We start from the raw sequence: 17930 nt of genomic DNA on the forward strand, positions 1-17930 counted from the left end.
CAGATTCAACCACAAAGACCAAGGGAGGTTTTCCAATAAAGAAAGGCGCCGATTGGTATATGTGTAACAAAATAAACATTGAATATCATTTTGAGAAACAATTATATTTTATCCATTTTGAATTCAGGCTGTCACACAAAATGTGGAATAAGTAAAGGGGTATAAATACTTTCTGAAGGCGCTGTATGTCCAAAATGAAAAACAGATTTTATTTAGGCTGATGGGCCACTCTAAGCCCTGCAGAATGAGCAGTGACGCTCCTCTGGGTCTAAACTCTGTGGATTTGGACAGTAGCAGTGCTCCTGCGTAGAATGGAGCCCCCCTTTACTGCGACACAATGATGTAACGTGCAATATATATGTCCAATATGAAAAACATACTGAACATCGTGCAGTAACAATAGGATTTAAACTTTTTTTCTAAAGTCGATTAATATAATTATAAGATTAATATTGTGTCACGACTTCCGCCGAAGTCGGTCCCTCTCCTTGTTCGGGCGGCGTTCGGCGGTCGACGTCACTGGCCTTCTAGCCATCGCCGATCCACTTTTCATTTTCCATTTGTTTTGTCTTTGTTTTACACACTTGGTTTCAATTCCCCAATTACATGTTCCTTATTTAACCCTGTTTTCCCCATGATTTTTGTGCGTGATTGTTTTATGTATGTTCGGTCCGTTATTGTGGGCTTGGTATTACAACATGTTATTTGGAATATTTGAGTGAAGTTACTTGTGTTACTCATCTCTGCTGTCCTGCGCCTGACTCCTCTGCACCAGCTACACCCAGACCACTACATATTGTTATTACTAGTGTTATTAATAAGAGCATTATAATTACTGTTTTGTTGTATTACTTTTGTTACCATAACTTTGTAGTAATCATTACTTTTAATGTTGTTAACAATAATGTCAATGCTATAATATTATTTGTGCTATAGCGGTGCCAATTTTTTTTTCCTTTTTTGATACTGTTAAACATTTCCTCAACATGTAATGAATTTCAAACATTACCATTTTCATTGCGGGACTTTTTATTTTGAATGGAAATCGCCAAGGTCACGGCCTTATTCTTGCTATGTCTTGTTTATTCTTGCTGGCAGATTGGAGTGCTTTTTGAAGTCAGTTAGATTCGGTTAGATATTTTTTTTTTCATTCACTTTTTTTAAACAAATGCACTATGCACTAATTCATAGAAGTCCCGTGATGGTAGTGACTGCCCATTTATTACCATTACCATAATTTATTCACATTAATTAACGAAAATATTTCACTTGTTGTGTCTACTACATTTGTTTTATTTGATGACTTATTACATTCCTAGTCATCATCTCATCTCTAAAGAGAAGCTGCCAATGCTGTCTGACAAAATCACTATTTTGTATTTCTTCAAAGTGAATAAAGCATGCTTTTATGACTGCTGAATACCAACTACCAACTAATCACTTAGATCATGTATTTTCAAGTTGAGCCTGCAAAGCAACAGCTGCTCTCCATATCACCTCACCTTCACGCATTTTTCTCTCTTCCATAGCAGGCATAAAAGAAGCAGACTGGACAAGTAGATGCGCAATGGATTATGGTCATTATAGTTTATTACCACGTTTTATGTGTTGAACTAGAAGAATATTGACCTGTTGGAATCTACCGCTCCCTACTACATCACATAGTTCAGGCTGGATCTGATTTATCTCTAGAGAAACTGCAATATGTCAAAGGAGCTCACAGAAGAAAAAAAAATGAAATTGAATTCAAATAATTGAACCCATGTCAGTCAATTAGTTGTTTAAAAAACAAAAAATAATCAACATTTCGGTTAATCGCTCAGCGCCAGACCTTCTATGGTATTATGGCGGTCCGCAAACAATCGTTAGAGGTGCATGCCGCCACCTACAGTACGGGTGATAAACTATAGACCTTTTTTGACGAACGTTCTAGAATTGTTGATTATTGAATCTTGGCCCCAGACCGCTTTCTGCTGCATGGTGTTGTATTACTGGGCTTGTTCTACATTGGTTGTGGATCATTGCTAGACAACCATTTTCAAGTCTTGCCATAGATTTTCTAGGAAATTTAAGTCAAAACTGTAACTCGGCCACTCAGGAACATTCACTGTCTTCTTGGTAAACAACTCGTGTAGATTTGGCCTTGTGCTTTAGGTTATTATCCTGCTGAACGGTAAATTAATCTCCCAGTGTCTGGTGGAAAGCAGACTAAACCAGGTTTTCCTCTAGAATTTGGAATGTGCTTAGCTCCTTTCAGTTTATTTTCTATCCTGAAAAACTCCCCAGTCCTTAACGATTCCAAGCATACCCATAACATAATGCTGCCACCCCTTTTCTTGAAAATATGGAGAGTGGTACTCCGTAATGTGTTGTATTGGATTTGCCCCAAACATAACGCTTTGTATTCAGGACATAAAGTAAATGTTTTGGCCACATTTTTTGCAGTATTACTTTAGTGCCTTCTTGGAAACAGGATGTATGTTTTGGAATATTTGTATTCTGTACAGGCTTCCTTCTTTTCACTGTCAATTAGGTTAGTATTGTGGATTAACTACAATGTTGTTGATCCCATCCTCAGTTTTCTCCTATCACAGCCATTAAAAGCTTAACTGTTTTAAAGTCACCATTGGCCTCATGGTGAAATCCCTGAGCGGTTTCCTTCCTCTCTAGCAACTGAGATGGGAAGGAAGCCTGTATCTTTGAGGATATTAATACACCATTTAAAGTGTAATTAATAACTTCACCATGCTCAAAGGGATATTCAATGTCAGCTTTTTTTTTTTACTCTTCTGTCCATTCTTTGCAAGGCATTGGAAAACCTCCCTGGTCTCTGTGTTCAAAGTTCACTGCTCGACGTACAGATAATTGTATGTGCGGGGTACAGAGATGAGGTAGTCATTAAAAAAATCATGTTATACACTACTATTGCACACAAAGTGAATCCATGCAACTTATTATTTGACTTTTTAAGCAAACCTTTACTCCTGAACTTATTTATGCTTGCCATAACAAAACGGTTTAATACTTATTGACTCGACATTTCATCTTAATTTTTAATTACATAATTCCATTTATTGTGTGTAGGCCAGTGACACAATCTCAATTTAATCCATTCAAAATTCAGGCTGTAACACATCAAAATATGGAAAAAGTCAAGGGGTGTAAATACTTTGAAGGCACTGTATCTGTTGGGTGATTGGTTGAGTCTTCTTGGCTAACATTGTCGCCGAGGAGGGCTTGCTAGTTAGCTCCAGTATTTGCATAATCTCAGACGTTGTCTTATAAAAACAGCTCAACTGCTAGCTAGTGAAATGCTAATTTGTGAAGCTGCCTAGCTAACATTTGCTAATAGCTAGACCACAGACAAAAGGCTAAACCTTAGTTTGGGGTTAGTTGGTTCTCTTTCATTTTTGTAACGGTTCAGCCAACGACCTATGGGAACCCCTTCCCGCGATGTGATTGAGATGCTTAATTGAGTACCACAGTATGAGTCATATCCATAAAACCTAGCGGTAAAACCCAGAAATGGTTCGTTTTCCACCAGTAAATTTTAGAACTACTTCGTATAAGGTCTGTGTTTCGTGTAGGCTTAACCTGGCGCGACTTTTGATAATCACACACATCTCTCTCGGACAAGGTAACTTTTATCAATATATTCGCCTGTAATTACCCCCCAAAAATGAAACACTAATTAGACGCTAATGTGGCTATCATACAGAACTACTCATCCTGCTGCAAGCTTTGACGTAATCACTCAAGGCGCAGGGTGGGAAAAACCTCCACAATTCTCAATGCAAACTCTCATTGACAAGTAACAAGTGACCTAGCAAGTTGATATTTTAACGTTTTTAGTTTCTTGTGTAAATTATTTAGATTGTGTATTTCTAGTATATATTCTTGTTGATACTTTTTCCAATTACCTAGCTAGCTACCTTGGCATTTTTTGATTACAATACTTTTTTGAATTACCCTGGCCTTGTAGTTAACTAGCTAACCTTAGGTCTCTCCGTCGATCAGAAACAGGGATGGTTCTGTGCTATGTACTGGATTGTAACCACAACTCCGATGAGCACACGTGCATTTTATCATTTTCCGACCTCTGTGAGAGGCATCGCTGGAGCTGTGTGATAAGGTAAGCCCTGTTTGCTAGCTGCTAACAAGCTATTTTAATTAGGTGAAAGATCTGTGGTTAGCTAGATCCTTTTGAAAATTAGCTAGTTAACCACTGACTGCAGTTACGTGTACAACGCACGTTACCTTCCTTACAAGTAAAAAGAAAATCAGCATAGGCTAGGCTACTTTTGTGACCTTAATATTGACAAGTTCTTTGTGAGCTAGCCAGCTAGTTAACGTTAGCTCCGTTTGTGTAGTCATACTTTTCCACGTGGTGACATGCTAGCTAACGTTAGCCCACCAGTGCAGGGATATAGCTAGCTAAATATTGCTAGTTAGGCACTTTGGTTGGGAAGTTTGCTACATTAGCTAAAGTTGCACCGTATCTCACCGTGGTGTAGTCGGACTTTCCCGTCATGCTAGCAAATGGGGTTAACGCTAACAATTAGCGGTAACTAGCTAATGTTAAATATCCCTGCCCTGGTGGACTAGCTAGCATGTCACCAACCATGGGGTCTGGGGAAAAGTCTGACTACACAAACGATGAACTACCATAACTAGCTAGCTAAACGTTAGCTAAAAACATTGGATGCCACAGATTTAGGACCTGAATGTTACCTGGGCTAGTAGATATCGGGGTCTGCTGACCAATGCCAGAAATCATTATGTTCCATCCCTGCATGTCAGTCCCTTTCAGATGATCCCACTATCACTGTTGGTCCTCGTCAGTCATGGCTGATGGTGTTAACTTTCCGCTTGAGATTTAGTACAGTCGTATAGGTCACCGCAATACCAAACCTCAATACTTCACCTCTTTGGGCAAATAGTACCCTAGACTGTCCTGATCATCTAGTTGAGCATTCCAGATAATTCCTCCATCCCAACAGAAATATCCCATCCACATAATAGGATTTTAGATATGCAGATAAACCAAAGACCAGTCTATTTTACTGTTACTATAGTCAAGTTTGTGGGTTATGGTATTTTAATATAGATGTTACCATTTTAGTGATCAACTTAGCTAGCTAGTAAAATTAACTTGTCTTTCAGATGAGACATGAAGATTGGGTGTAGAGGGACTACTTGTCACATTGTGCAGTTGTAGAGACTACAGGATATCAAGCTTGTGGACGGACAGGTCAGTAACTCCTGAAATGTAATACAACAATTTGTAGTTATATCTGGGCAGTATGTTTGTCATTCTTGTGTATGTGTAACGGCTCTCATATGGCTCATCGACAAAGGACACAGTGCTGTTCTCTTTCACGGTTTATTCCGCAAACATACACACAACACAATGTGTAAACTTAAGAGCAACTGCAAATCCGTCATGAAATCTCCATCAAAGTTTAACAACTCTTTACCTGGATCCTGCGTGATCATGTGCAAGTATATGCACAGCGATGCAGTTGCACAAATAATACAGGAGGTACAACAATACATATACATAACCTGGCTGCTTAATTATGACAACTCATACAACTAAGGATGTCTATTTCAACCCTGTTACACCCACCCCCACTGAATTTAGGCAGAATGTAAGCAGCAACCACAACTTGAGCACACATATACATCAAATTACACAACATATAAGGTCCATTTACAAGAACAACATTTGAAGTATCCCAAAAGGATGAAGTGGAAGGAGTTGGCCAAACTCTCAAACCAACTACTGACTGTAGGATGCCTTTCTACACCCCACACTACCTATCTAAAGTACAATGCTCATGTAAAATAATAGAAAAATAAATCTTCATATGTGAATCACAACTCTAGTTTTGCTTAATCTCTGAAGGCTTGGATCACTGACTTGCAAACTGCTTGAATATTAAGATTAGTCTCACTTAGAATATCTTGTGTAGACACCGTGTAGATCAATCTGTTGACAGGTTTGATGATTCGACCAACACGGTTCCTCATTTGCCTAACTGCGCTAGGATTGTCGTTGTGAGTGTAAGTCACTTGAGTGTCAGTAAATTGTGAGTCACTAGGCTGCTCAGACTGTCCAATGCCGTTAGAAGAGCGTGTCTGCTCACTGGATCTCTTCTGAATCTGAGTCTTGAGATACCAGTGGTTCTGAGGTCACATCTGAAGATTCCTCATGCTCAGCTCTACTACCTGGTAACTGTGTGATCCAATCTCGAGTTCTTCCTTCAGAGTCCACAAGCTCCTCATCAGGTAAAGATTTCTCACTCTCTCTTTCAGAAATGGAATCCATTTTCTCTTCCGCAGATAGGCCTGCTCCTCTTTCCTCTTCGTGATCTGATTCTCCCTGTGTGACACCTTGTACAGACATGTCGCACTCCATTCCAGATAGTGAATCTTGACTCTCTTCTTGAGGAAAGGAACTCCCTTGTCTCACTTTTGATACTGAATCCATCATCACATTGTGAGCACCCGAACTTGGAGTCAGGCCAACAGACATGGATGAAGAGAGGCCAGAAACTGCACTTAAATCATCTACTGGGAAGAAGTTGACCAACATGGTCAGGTTCTGAGTAACTCCTTTTTCCTTTCATTTTACATTTACATTTTAGTCATTTAGCAGACGCTCTTATCCAGAGCGACTTACAGTAGTGAATGCATACATTTCATTTCATGCATTTTTTTTTTGTTGTACTGGCCCCCGTGGGAATCAAACCCACAACCCTGGCGTTGCACACACCATGCTGGCGTTGCAAACATCATGCTCTACCAACTGAGCCACAGGGAAGACCGGTGGCTGTATTACATATTCTGTATGTGTGAGTGCCTGGATTCTTGTCCGCCACAGTGTATATTGTCGATTCCCATCAATCTGCCACTTTCCTCTTGCCTTCGTCTTTCTTGTTTACCAATAATACCTGATCGTCGACTTCTATGGTGGGACCCTTGACCTTTCTGTTATAAATCTCAGTTTGTCCGTTCTGTTATAAATCTCAGTTTGTCCGTTCTGTTCTTCTTCAGCATGTTCCTGCGCTATCACCATAGCATCCTTCAAATCATTGGAGAGCGACACCACATACATGTCGTAACTGGTAACGGCTGGATCGTTCAGAGTGTTTCTGAAAAGCACATCTACTGGCAGACGAGGGATTCTTCCATACATCAGGTAGAAGGGGGCGTACTCTGTCGTCTCATGGGTGGTGCAATTGTACATGAACGTCAATGTCTGCAGGTATCTCGGCCAGTGTTGCTTAGTGTTAGGTGCTACTGCTCTGATCATGTTGCCAAGTGTCTGAAACGTTGCACACTGCCATTCCCCATCGGGTGATACGGTGTCATGTGCAACTTCCTCACACCAGAAACTCTGAGTAACCCACTGATCAACTGACTCTCGAAACTTGCCCCTTGGTCACTATGAATTCTCTCAGGAAATCGATACACACAGAAGTATCGGTCCCACAGGATTCTTGCCACCTGCTTAGCTGATTGGTCTCTGCAGGGAAACGCTTGAGCCATTCTTGTAAAGTGATCTGTTATCACTAGTACGTCAATGGACTTGTTGCTTGAATCTTGAGCAGACCAGAAATCGATACAAACCAGTTGTAGTGGCCTAGTCGAGGTGATACTTTCCAGTGGAGCCCTGCCCCCAGGCTCAACTGTCTTGCTGACGATGCAACGGTGGCCACCATGGACATAATCCCTAACATCTCTGTCAAGGTGCAGCCAGAGGAATCTCTGTCTAGCTAAGCTAAGGCTTCTAAACTGACCCCTATCAAATAACATTTATTTATAAAGCCCTTTGTACATCAGCTGATATCTCAAAGTGCTGTACAGAAACCCAGCCTAAAACCCAAAACAGCAAGCAATGCATGTGAAAGAAGCACGGTGGCTAGGAAAAACTCCCTAGGAAAAACTCCCTAGAAAGGCCAAAAACCTAGGAAGAAACCTAGAGAGGAACCAGGCTATGAGGGGTGGCCAGTCCTCTTCTGGCTGTGCCGGGTGGATATTATAACAACATGGTCAAGATGTTAAAATGTTCATAAATGACCAGCATGGTCAAATAATAATAATCATAGTAGTTGTCGAGGGTGCAACAAGCACGTCCGGTGAACAGGTCAGGGTTCCATAGCCGCAGGCAGAACAGTTGAAACTGGAGCAGCAGCACGGCCAGGTGGACTGGGGACAGCAAGGAGTCATCATGCCAGGTAGTCCTGAGGCATGGTCCTAGGGCCCAGGTCCTCCGAGAGAGAGAAAGAAAGAAAGAAAGAAAGAAAGAAAGAAAGAAAGAAAGAGAGAGAGAATTAGAGAGAGCATATTTAAATTCACACAGGACACCGGATAAGACAAGAGAAATACTCCAGATGTAACAGACTGACCCTAGCCCCCTGACACATAAACTACTGCAGCATAAATACTGGAGGCTGAGACAGAAGGGATCAGAAGACACTGGCCCCATCCGATGATACCCCCGGACAGGGCCAAACAGGCAGGGGGGGCGCCAACCCAGACAGGAAGACCACGTCAGTGACTCAACCCACTCAAGTGACGCACCCCTCCCATGGACGGCATGGAAGAACACCAGTAAGCCAGTGACTCAGCCCCTGTAATAGGGATAGAGGCAGAGAATCCCAGTGGAGAGAGGGGAACTGGCAAGGCAGAGACAGCAAGGGCGGTTCGTTGCTCCAGCCTTTCCATTCACCTTCACACTCCTGGGCCAGACTATACTTAATCATAGGACCTACTGAAGAGATAAGTCTTCAGTAAAGACATAAAGGTTGAGACTGAGTCTGCGTCTCTCACATGGGTAGGCAGACCATTCCATAAAAATGGAGCTCTATAGGAGAAAGCCCTACCTCCAGCCGTTTGCTTAGAAATTCTAGGGACAATTCGGAGGCCTGCGTCTTGTGACCGTAGCGTACGTGTAGGTATGTACGGCAGGACCAAAAAGATGGGTAGGAGCAAGCCCATGTAATGCTTTGTAGGTTAGCAGTAAAACCTTGAAATCAGCCCTTGCCTTAACAGGAAGCCAGTGTAGGGAGGCTAGCACTGGAGTAATATGATCAAATTTTTTGGTTCTAGTCAGGATTCTAGCAGGATTCTAGCTTTTTGCGATGTTACGTAGATGGAAAAAAGCTGTCCTTGAAACAGTCTTGATATGTTCTTCAAAAGAGAGATCAGGGTCCAGAGTAACGCCGAGGTCCTTCACAGTTTTATTTGAGACGACTGTACAACCATCCAGATTAATTGTCAGATTCAACAGAAGATCTCTTTGTTTCTTGGGACCTAGAACAAGCATCTCTGTTTTGTCTGAGTTTAAAAGTAGAAAGTTTGCAGCCATCCACTTCTTTATGTCTGAAACACAGGCTTCTAGCGAGGGCAGTTTTGGGGCTTCACCATGTTTCATTGAAATGTACAGCTGTGTGTCGTCCACAGTGAAATTTAACATTATGTTTTCGAATGACATCCCCAAGAGGTAAAATATATAGTGAAAACAATAGTGGTCCTAAAACGGAACCTTGAGGAACACAAATTTACAATTGATTTGTCAGAGGACAAACCATTCACAGAGACGAACTGATATCTTTCCGACAGATAAGATCTAAACCAGGCCAGAACTTGTCCATGTAGACCAATTTGGGTTTCCAATCTCTCCAAAAGAATGTGGTGGTCCTATGACCCGCCTGATCATGAACGCCCTTCAGGACTTCTGCTTTGAGAGACTCAGGAACTACGTACTGGAACCGCTTGTCTTTGATATCTCGTGAGACTCTACAGTATGTCATTACTGACAACAAGCTTCTCCTAACTCTTCAAGTGTCTGACTGTAACTGTTTCTCTTGCTCTGTCTCTTCTAGAAGGCCTGTGTTGTCTCTCCATATAGAATAGCACACGAGACAGGGTCCGGTCATTGAGTTGCTCATCACGAAGCTCCTCAGAGTAGGCAGGTAAGGTGTCTTGACCAGGAGGTATCAGTTGAGGTAAATGATGCACGTGTTCTAGCTCCTGTTTCCCGTTTGTCATGTGACTGGAGTATGGCTGACACCTCATCCGCTGCCAAGGACTGAGAACACATGTTGACAGGTGTGGAAGTTCTCTGTGAACTTACACAGTTGGGGCTGCCTTTGAGATCACTGGACCACCTGAAGGCATCTTGGACTGAAGCGTTTGACACTGCTTGAACGTCGTCAATGAGGTTTTCGTAGCAGTCTGTGGCCAACACCTTTGACAAAGGGCACTCGACTCAGAGCATCAGCAACCATATTCTGAGGACCCGGCACGGGAGACGTCAGGGTGTGCCAACACCACCGTGTCTACTAGAGATGTCTTCAACTTTTCGAAGGCCTGCTCATGTTCGGGTGTCCAGTCAGCGATGTTCAATTTTCGACGCTGTGAGGGCTTTATTTTCTGATGACCCTTGGGTTTTCTCTTTGATCCAGTCAACAACGAGAAGAGGTCTGGCTATTGCGGAGAAACCTGGCACAAAGTGTTGGTAGTATTTTACCATGCCAAGGAACGACCTTATCTGTTTCTGTGAGTCACACAAATTCCATCAGATCAGCACTGCTCATGTTAGAGATGCTGTCGACTTTACTAGGGTCTATAGACACACCATTTCCATCAATTATGTGACCAAGGAACTTGACAGACTTCCTGAGGAAGAAGCTCTTCTTTGGGGCCAACTTCATGATTTGACTACGAAGCCTGCTAAAGACCATCTCCAAGCATTCCAAGGCTGTCTTCTCGTCTGGGCCAAAGACCAATAGATCATCCAAGTAACACAGCAAACTCATGAAGTTTTGATCTCCGAAGATACTGGCCATCATGCGCATGAAGCTTCCAGGGCTGTTACAGAGACCCTGAGGTAGACGGTTGTATTCAAAGAGCCAATAGGTGTTGTGAAAGCGGAATACTTCCTGTCATCTTCATGCATTGGCATGTCTGGCCGCCACACAGGACGGCCAGACGTGTTGATCAGCTTCAGTGGGACCCATCTGTCTCCCCACAGAGGCGTAACAATCCTTGCCATCATGATCCCCCGTGGTGCTGAGCGAGATGTAGTAGGTTCTGTCATCACCGTACTGCCAGGCTACACAACAGTGGCTTACCCCAAACCAGATACTCGCGACCAGGGTCAAGGCAAATGGCTGAGTTACATCTCACTGTTCCTGTCTTGTCAGGGATGTCGTCGCCTCTCCAGCGTTTCATTCCAGCTAACATGGCGAGAAACTGCTCAGATTCCGTGTCATCTGTGCTGCAAGGGGCCGAGACTGCTTTCCAATAATAGTCACATTGTTTTGATTCACGAGGATGAGCTTGATCGCGTTGGTTCCCAGTATTAATTCATCAGGTTGACCTTCTACTACCAAGATTTGAACAATAGACTTCCATGTTTATGTTGAACGTGGACTTTAGCCTCACACGGCGTCCTCCACAGCCAACAAGCACAACATCTGAGTTAAACTGGCTTTTCACATCAACTACACCAGCATCTATCAACTTCAGCTCTGCCATCTCACTCATTGTGCACACCATTGACCCACTGTCAAGGATAGCACCTAGAGTCACTTTGTTACCAACAATCACAGGCGTGTAAAATAGGCTGTCGCGTCTTCCTATCACATGTGTGTTCTGGTACACAACATCTCCAGTCATGTCACTAGAGTCTTTGGCTGCCATCTATAGAGCTTTAGTGTTGGGAGTATCTTCATCTTGACCTGTACTGCCTCCCTCGGAACAGGAGCAAAAGAGTGAGGCATTTTCATCGTTAGCTTGGTCTACTCAGGAAGTGCTTTGCAATTGAATCTGCAGGAGTACTCAGGATCAGGGCAATGTTTCACAAACATGCAGGCTACTTGTTGACTTATGTTTTCCATCCTCCCACCCTCATCAGCTAAACCCTCATCAGCTAAATCTGCTGCTTTGTTGAGCCTGGTCCAGTTGTCTGTCCTCCCTCAGCTTGGGCTTGGTAGAGTAGAAATCTTCAAGCGGGAGACATGATGACGTGTCACGAAAGTACTGCAGGAGGATATGATAGATTAGATCTGGGTTCTGTTTCACATCCAACGACTCGTCACCCCGCAAGTCTATCTTCACTACATCCTTAGCTTTTCCCATCAACCTGCTCATGATCTCTTCCACTTGATCAGGCACCTCACATCTTTGCCTTTTCAAATAGTCTGTTGTCATATCAACCCACTCTTGAACTGTGTACTTGTCAGAGCTGTCACCTCTGAACACTCTGGGTTCTCTCTGACTTGACGTGGACTGTCACATGTGGAACTTCATGTCTTAATGAATCAGATGCTGACGTTTCTCTTTGTGGTGTACTGTGGAGCTCACCACTCGCATCTATGGCTCCTGCTGACGTCAATCTGGCTACTTTGGAGTCACCTAACTGGCTTACTATGTCAGTAAGGTGTGGTATGGCATGTGTATCGCTACTGGGTGTGGACGGGTGTGAACCTCCCCTCAAAAATGGACCCATAGGTGAACAACCTGGGCTCTGTCCTTGCCCCGCGCTCCTATCAGCTAATGACTGATATGTCCCCAATCCCCGACCATGAAACCCACTGGACGTCACATTGATACCTGAATGCTCGCCAAACCAAACACCCCTCCCCTTGGCAATAGGAGTAGTAGAATCGTGAACTATTTCAATATCAGTTGTACATTTGTGAGCCATGACACCACCTTTAGATTAAACTAATTAAATGTAGAATAAAAATATAAACAAAGATCGACAGAGAAAATAAAAACAGGGAAAAACCCTCAACACTGAAATGACAAAACAATAGTCCTATGACCATGAAACCAAACATCTGACCAGAAGAGCACACTTGATCTTCACTTCCCCCGGTGATCTGCTTCAGGCTGATCTTGAGGATCCGATGGGTCACGGCACCAGTGTAACGGCTCTCATATGGCTCATCAACAAAGGACACAGCTATTCTCTTTCACGGTTTATTCTGCAGACATACACACTACACAATGTGTAAACTTCAAAGCGACTTCAAATCCGTCTTGAAATCTCCATCAAAGTTGAACAACTCTTGGCTGGATCCTGCGTGATCATGCGCACATATGCACAGAGATGCAGTTACACAAATAATACAGCAGTTGGCTCCACAACTATACATAGATGCACTGTACAAAACCTATACAACTAAGGATGTCTAATTCAACCCTGTTACATATGGTTCTCATGACTTAAGGTTGGGAGTTGAGGGACCACTTGTCATATTGTCCAAGGTGTGTTTGTGTTATGATAAACAATGCGTTTTCTGTCCAGATGAAGATGGTGATATAGCATTGAAAGTGACCTACCACTGACCAAATGTCTCTTTGTTTTCCAGTCTAACAGGAGTACATTCCTCAGACTATCTAGTACATCCCTCAGACCATCAGACATCCTGTGCCAGTGTGATCCGAGCATGAGTGTCAAAGTTGTGGAGACTACAGCACATCGAGCCTATGGACGGACAGGTCAGTAACTCATCAAATATGATACAATATTGTGTAAGAGATTGAATTTGCAGATTTATCCATTTTGACTATGTCCATTTTCCCCCATGTTTTAGACATGAGGCGTGACATACTGAACATCAGGCTCACCCCACGAGAAGCAGTGCATGATCAACGCCACTGTACTCTCTCTCTTAATCTCTCATTCTGGGGGTAAGACATAAATTAAACATCACATATATAAATTCCCACTCTGCCCATGATAAAATGCAATGTGAATTGTGTTGTAATACTGAATGAAACTGAAGAGATGCACTTAGACCAGCCTTTGTGATTGAACTTAAATTAACGGCATTACTTTAGTTGGCTGCTTTGAGCAAAACTTGAGGCAGTGAATGCTCCTCAGAGGAGGAAGGGGAGGACCATCCTCACTGAATTTTTTGAAAAATGAAAATGGTGAAACATTAAAGTTGTCCTTTTTAGATCAACTATGCTAAATATATTCACGTCACCAAATAATTGATGAAAACAGACTGTTTTGCAATGAAGGTCTACGGTAGCCTCAACAGCACTCTGTAGGGTAGCACCAGAGTGTAGCCGGAGGACAGCTAGTTTCCATCCTCCTCTGGGTACATTGACTTCAATCCAAAACGTAGGAGTCGTGGTTTTCACCTCCTTCCATAGACTTACACAGTAATTATGACAACTTCCGCAGGACATCCTCACACCTATCAGAGCTCTTGCAGAATGAACTGACATGTTGTCCACCCAATCAAAGGATCAAAGAATGAATCTAGTATTGAAAGCATAAGCTACAGCTAGTTAGTACTGCAGTACATAACGTGGTGAGTAGTTTACTCAAAGAGGGAGAAAGACAATAGTTAAACAGTTTTGAACAAATACATTTCTTCAAAAATTAAGGAGAAGAAAAAGAGAGCTAGCTAGCTAGCTATATTTCGGGGGTTTTCTTTCACTTTCACTTACATAGCTAGCCAATGCAGCTAGCTAGCCTACTCAAACAACCTGCTCAAATGGAGAGGGATGCTATGTTACCTAGCTGGCTATGGCTATCCAAACTGGAACTCTTCTAAGTCAATGTAAGCTTTTAGTTTTATTAATATATTGCCACCTGGGCCCCCCGGTGTAATTGCTAAACTGCTTGCTAACTGTACAGTGCACTGTATGATTGTAGTAGGTTTACTAAAGCGTTAGTTCTAACAGCTATGTTGTCTTGATGTTAGCTAATATGGTGATGACGATATTGGCTGTGTGTAGTGGTTATGATATGAAGGTTTGGCTTGGAAAGTTTTTTTTAATCGCCTGGTCACAGACAGCTGATGTGTTGTGCCCTGAATGTACCCAGACCCCGTGACCCAAAGCCCTTACTCCTGCACATCCATTCCTGTAGCCATTTTGAATGCCTTGGTGCCCTCCTCTTCGTTATCTGTGTCCCACTTTACAGACAACACCCCATCCAACGACTGATCTGAAGACCCTTTTTAGCAGCGACGGAGTAACGCGATTGGCCCTAACCACTACTCCATAATTGCTGGCCGTCAACCTCCCTCTCCTCATGGTGTGCCAGTTGGGGTTGGTGCGCTGTCCAACTGTTGCCTGCTGTATAACTTCCTGAAATGTGCTATATAAATAAATGTTGATTTGATTGATGACATTACAGCTGTAGAATATTTTTTTTAAACTGTCATTTTCACGAGGACAAGTGCACTTTTTTACATAAAATCCCAAGTTATCAATTAATAGTTTATCACTTGACATATAGTGGGAAAGATCCTACAAATCAAAAATGTGTACGACTCAGAATAAATAAATACTGTGCCTTTTGAAGATTTGTCTCTGGTCATGAAACTACAATACAGGCTGGATGTCTAAGTCAATTCTGAATGTCAATAGATTTTTTGATTTAGGACTAAGTTATACCTCATCTAAGTCTGGTATCCGGGGTAATCTGGTTAATGATTATATAATTAAGTGACTCTTGACAGCTGTATAGAACGCATTGTATTGCTAAGATGCTCAAAAGTAAAACAAAAATATTTTTTTATCTACTGCTCTGCTAACTAGCTAGATAAAGTGTAGCCAGTGGCTAGATAAGACAGAGAAAGGGAACGTAAGAAGTTCAACACTTTATTCTATTCATTTCAATAGAGCACATGGAGTCATCATGGATTGGGCACAGAAGGTCTCTGATCGCGCTGGTGAACGGTAGCTGACGGTGTTGGCTAGAGATGACGTGCAGGAGCTTCCTGTTGGAATTTGTAGTCTTGCTAAGGTCTTCTCTGTTGCTGTCACGAGAATTTTCAATCCCAATGATAATAACTAACAATCAATTAAGCTTTGACTAATCCCCAAGGTTTGTAAAACCCTGGGTTTAATAATAATTAGGCAAAGACTCAGCTTATGCAAAAGGTTCGTACAGTTTATTCACGAGAACGTTCTAATGTCCACAATAAAGACATGCCATTTTATAACTCACTCCCTACTTCCGCACATACCTCCACACAAACAGTAGATAGCCTACGCACATACATACAAACGAACAGTAGGTGGAATGTATCCTTCGCCATGGCTCTCACCACTGTTTATCACTACCAAACTGGCAGTTCCATTCCCCCGAGATTAGAGGGACCTTGACGGGACTCCCTTTCCTGCCGTAAGTTTCTCAGAGTTCTAACCAGGTCAGGTCATGAATAGTTTAATATTGTTCTCTGTGTTTTCTTAAGACACACACACACACACACAGATTTCTCTCCCTTACTGGTCTCGACCAAACCTTTTTGGAATTCAGTTTATCACTTTAATTCATTATACATGTTACAAAATCGAATGATTACGTTTCAGGGTGGAATTGTTTAGTCATTACCTTTAAGCATATAAATTCCCTTATCAGTTGCTAATTAGCATTTTATTTTATTTTTTAGTAAATTGAGGTGAATATATTGATAAAACTCACCTAGTCTGAGAGAATTACACAGTTACACTATATATACAAAAGTATGTGGACACCCCTTCAAATTAGCAGCACTAGCCCCTCGCCAAGCAGGAGTTAAGAGTCCTGAACTACTTAGACCAGTGGTCACCCACCGGTAAATTGCGATCCTCATAGCATTCCTAGTTGATCACCAAACATTTCTGTAGAAAAGCTAATGATAAAGACTTGCTTGCACTTTAAAAATGTTGCTCTGTTGGCAGTAGGTGCACTTGCTTCAGAAGCCCTGTGCACCGGGTAAGCAAAATGTTCCCATTTTTAACCATTTTAATTTGTCTGAAAAAACTAACTCTGCTCACCCGGCAGACATGGAGACCTGTGGCTAAATCGAGTGTGCCTACTGCGCCAATCGGATAGCTCAAATCACTGTGCCTACCGTTTCCACAAGGTTTGATACTAGCCTATGTGAGATTTCATAACCTTTAAAATCTTGACCAGAGAGACTCAAAGAATACAGCAAAGAGCTGCTGTTTTTGAGTGAGTTCATGTCTGTTTTTATTCAGCACTGTCATCACTTTTATTCAACACTTTTGTTTCTAAGCACCATGACCATCAGTTAAAAGCTCATTATTTGCAAATAATTTCATTTTATGCTCTGCTGTGCCTCACAAGTGCTACTCCAACTGATCTATTTTGTTATCAAAGCTCAAGTTTTGAAATATAATATGGTCTGAGAAAAACAATATTGGCAGGTGAGGCATATAGCCAATATGCTGTAATAATCTATTTGGCCTACTGCACAAATCATATTTTTATTAGGTTAATGTTACATTTTTGTGATCTTAAAAAATCCACAGTAGTGGAGTTGATCTACACGCGATTCGGAAGGGCCATCGCCGATCTGTTCGCTTCAAAAGACAACTCATTGTCCTATGTGGTTCTCCATTAGGGTTCAGCAGGCCCGCTCGGGGTCGATGCCACCTGTTACAGCTGGCCAATGGGTCTTCTGTATGCGTTTTCAACAATTCCTTTGCTCCCTCAGTCAGGTCTTGAGGAAGATCAGTCCTGAGAGCTGTCAGTTCTACTTATTGCTCCACATTGGCCACAGCATCACTGGTTTTCAGACCTTGTGCAGCTGACAACCTCCCAAACATGGGAAGTCCGTCTTTGAGCGGACTTCCTCTCACAAGCGAATGGCAAACTTTGGCACCCCAAACCAAGCATACTGAAGTTGTGGGTGTGGCCCCTGAACGTAACCACCTTCGTAATTCAGGCAGCAATGCCATCCTCTACGCCAGGCCTGGGCAATTCCAGTCCTTGGGGGCCTGATTGGTGTCACACTTTTGTCCCAGCCCCCGCAGGATATGCCCCCCCAAGGCTCCTTCAGTACCCTCATGGGAGTTAGACACCCTCATAGATGTCCTACGATCACCTATGAGCCCACCATTTGAGTTCCTGTCTTCACTTGAGCAATGTGAGCTCA

At 42.5% G+C, this 17930-nt stretch overlaps 2 protein-coding genes and 1 long non-coding RNA gene across 4 annotated transcripts in view; 2 read left to right on the forward strand and 1 right to left on the reverse strand.

The window, feature by feature from the left end:
• Positions 1 to 4834, reverse strand: part of LOC106567364 (zinc finger protein 175) — a 41464-nt gene extending 36630 nt beyond the window's left edge. The window contains exon 1 of the mRNA XM_045693364.1: positions 4732 to 4834. The gene's annotated coding sequence lies outside the window, so the exon portion shown is untranslated. The remainder of the gene's footprint in view (positions 1 to 4731) is intronic.
• LOC106567362 (protein SFI1 homolog) overlaps positions 1 to 17930 on the forward strand; it is an 87444-nt gene that overhangs the window by 51337 nt on the left and 18177 nt on the right. The window lies entirely within an intron of this gene.
• LOC123726226 (uncharacterized) lies at positions 3171 to 15172 on the forward strand. The gene is made up of 5 exons (XR_006758586.1): positions 3171 to 4132; positions 5164 to 5251; positions 13392 to 13521; positions 13617 to 13713; positions 14963 to 15172. It is a non-coding gene; the product is annotated as an uncharacterized lncRNA (long non-coding RNA).

Source organism: Salmo salar, chromosome ssa13, assembly GCF_905237065.1.
Source record: "Salmo salar chromosome ssa13, Ssal_v3.1, whole genome shotgun sequence".
Classification (NCBI taxonomy): domain Eukaryota; kingdom Metazoa; phylum Chordata; class Actinopteri; order Salmoniformes; family Salmonidae; genus Salmo; species Salmo salar.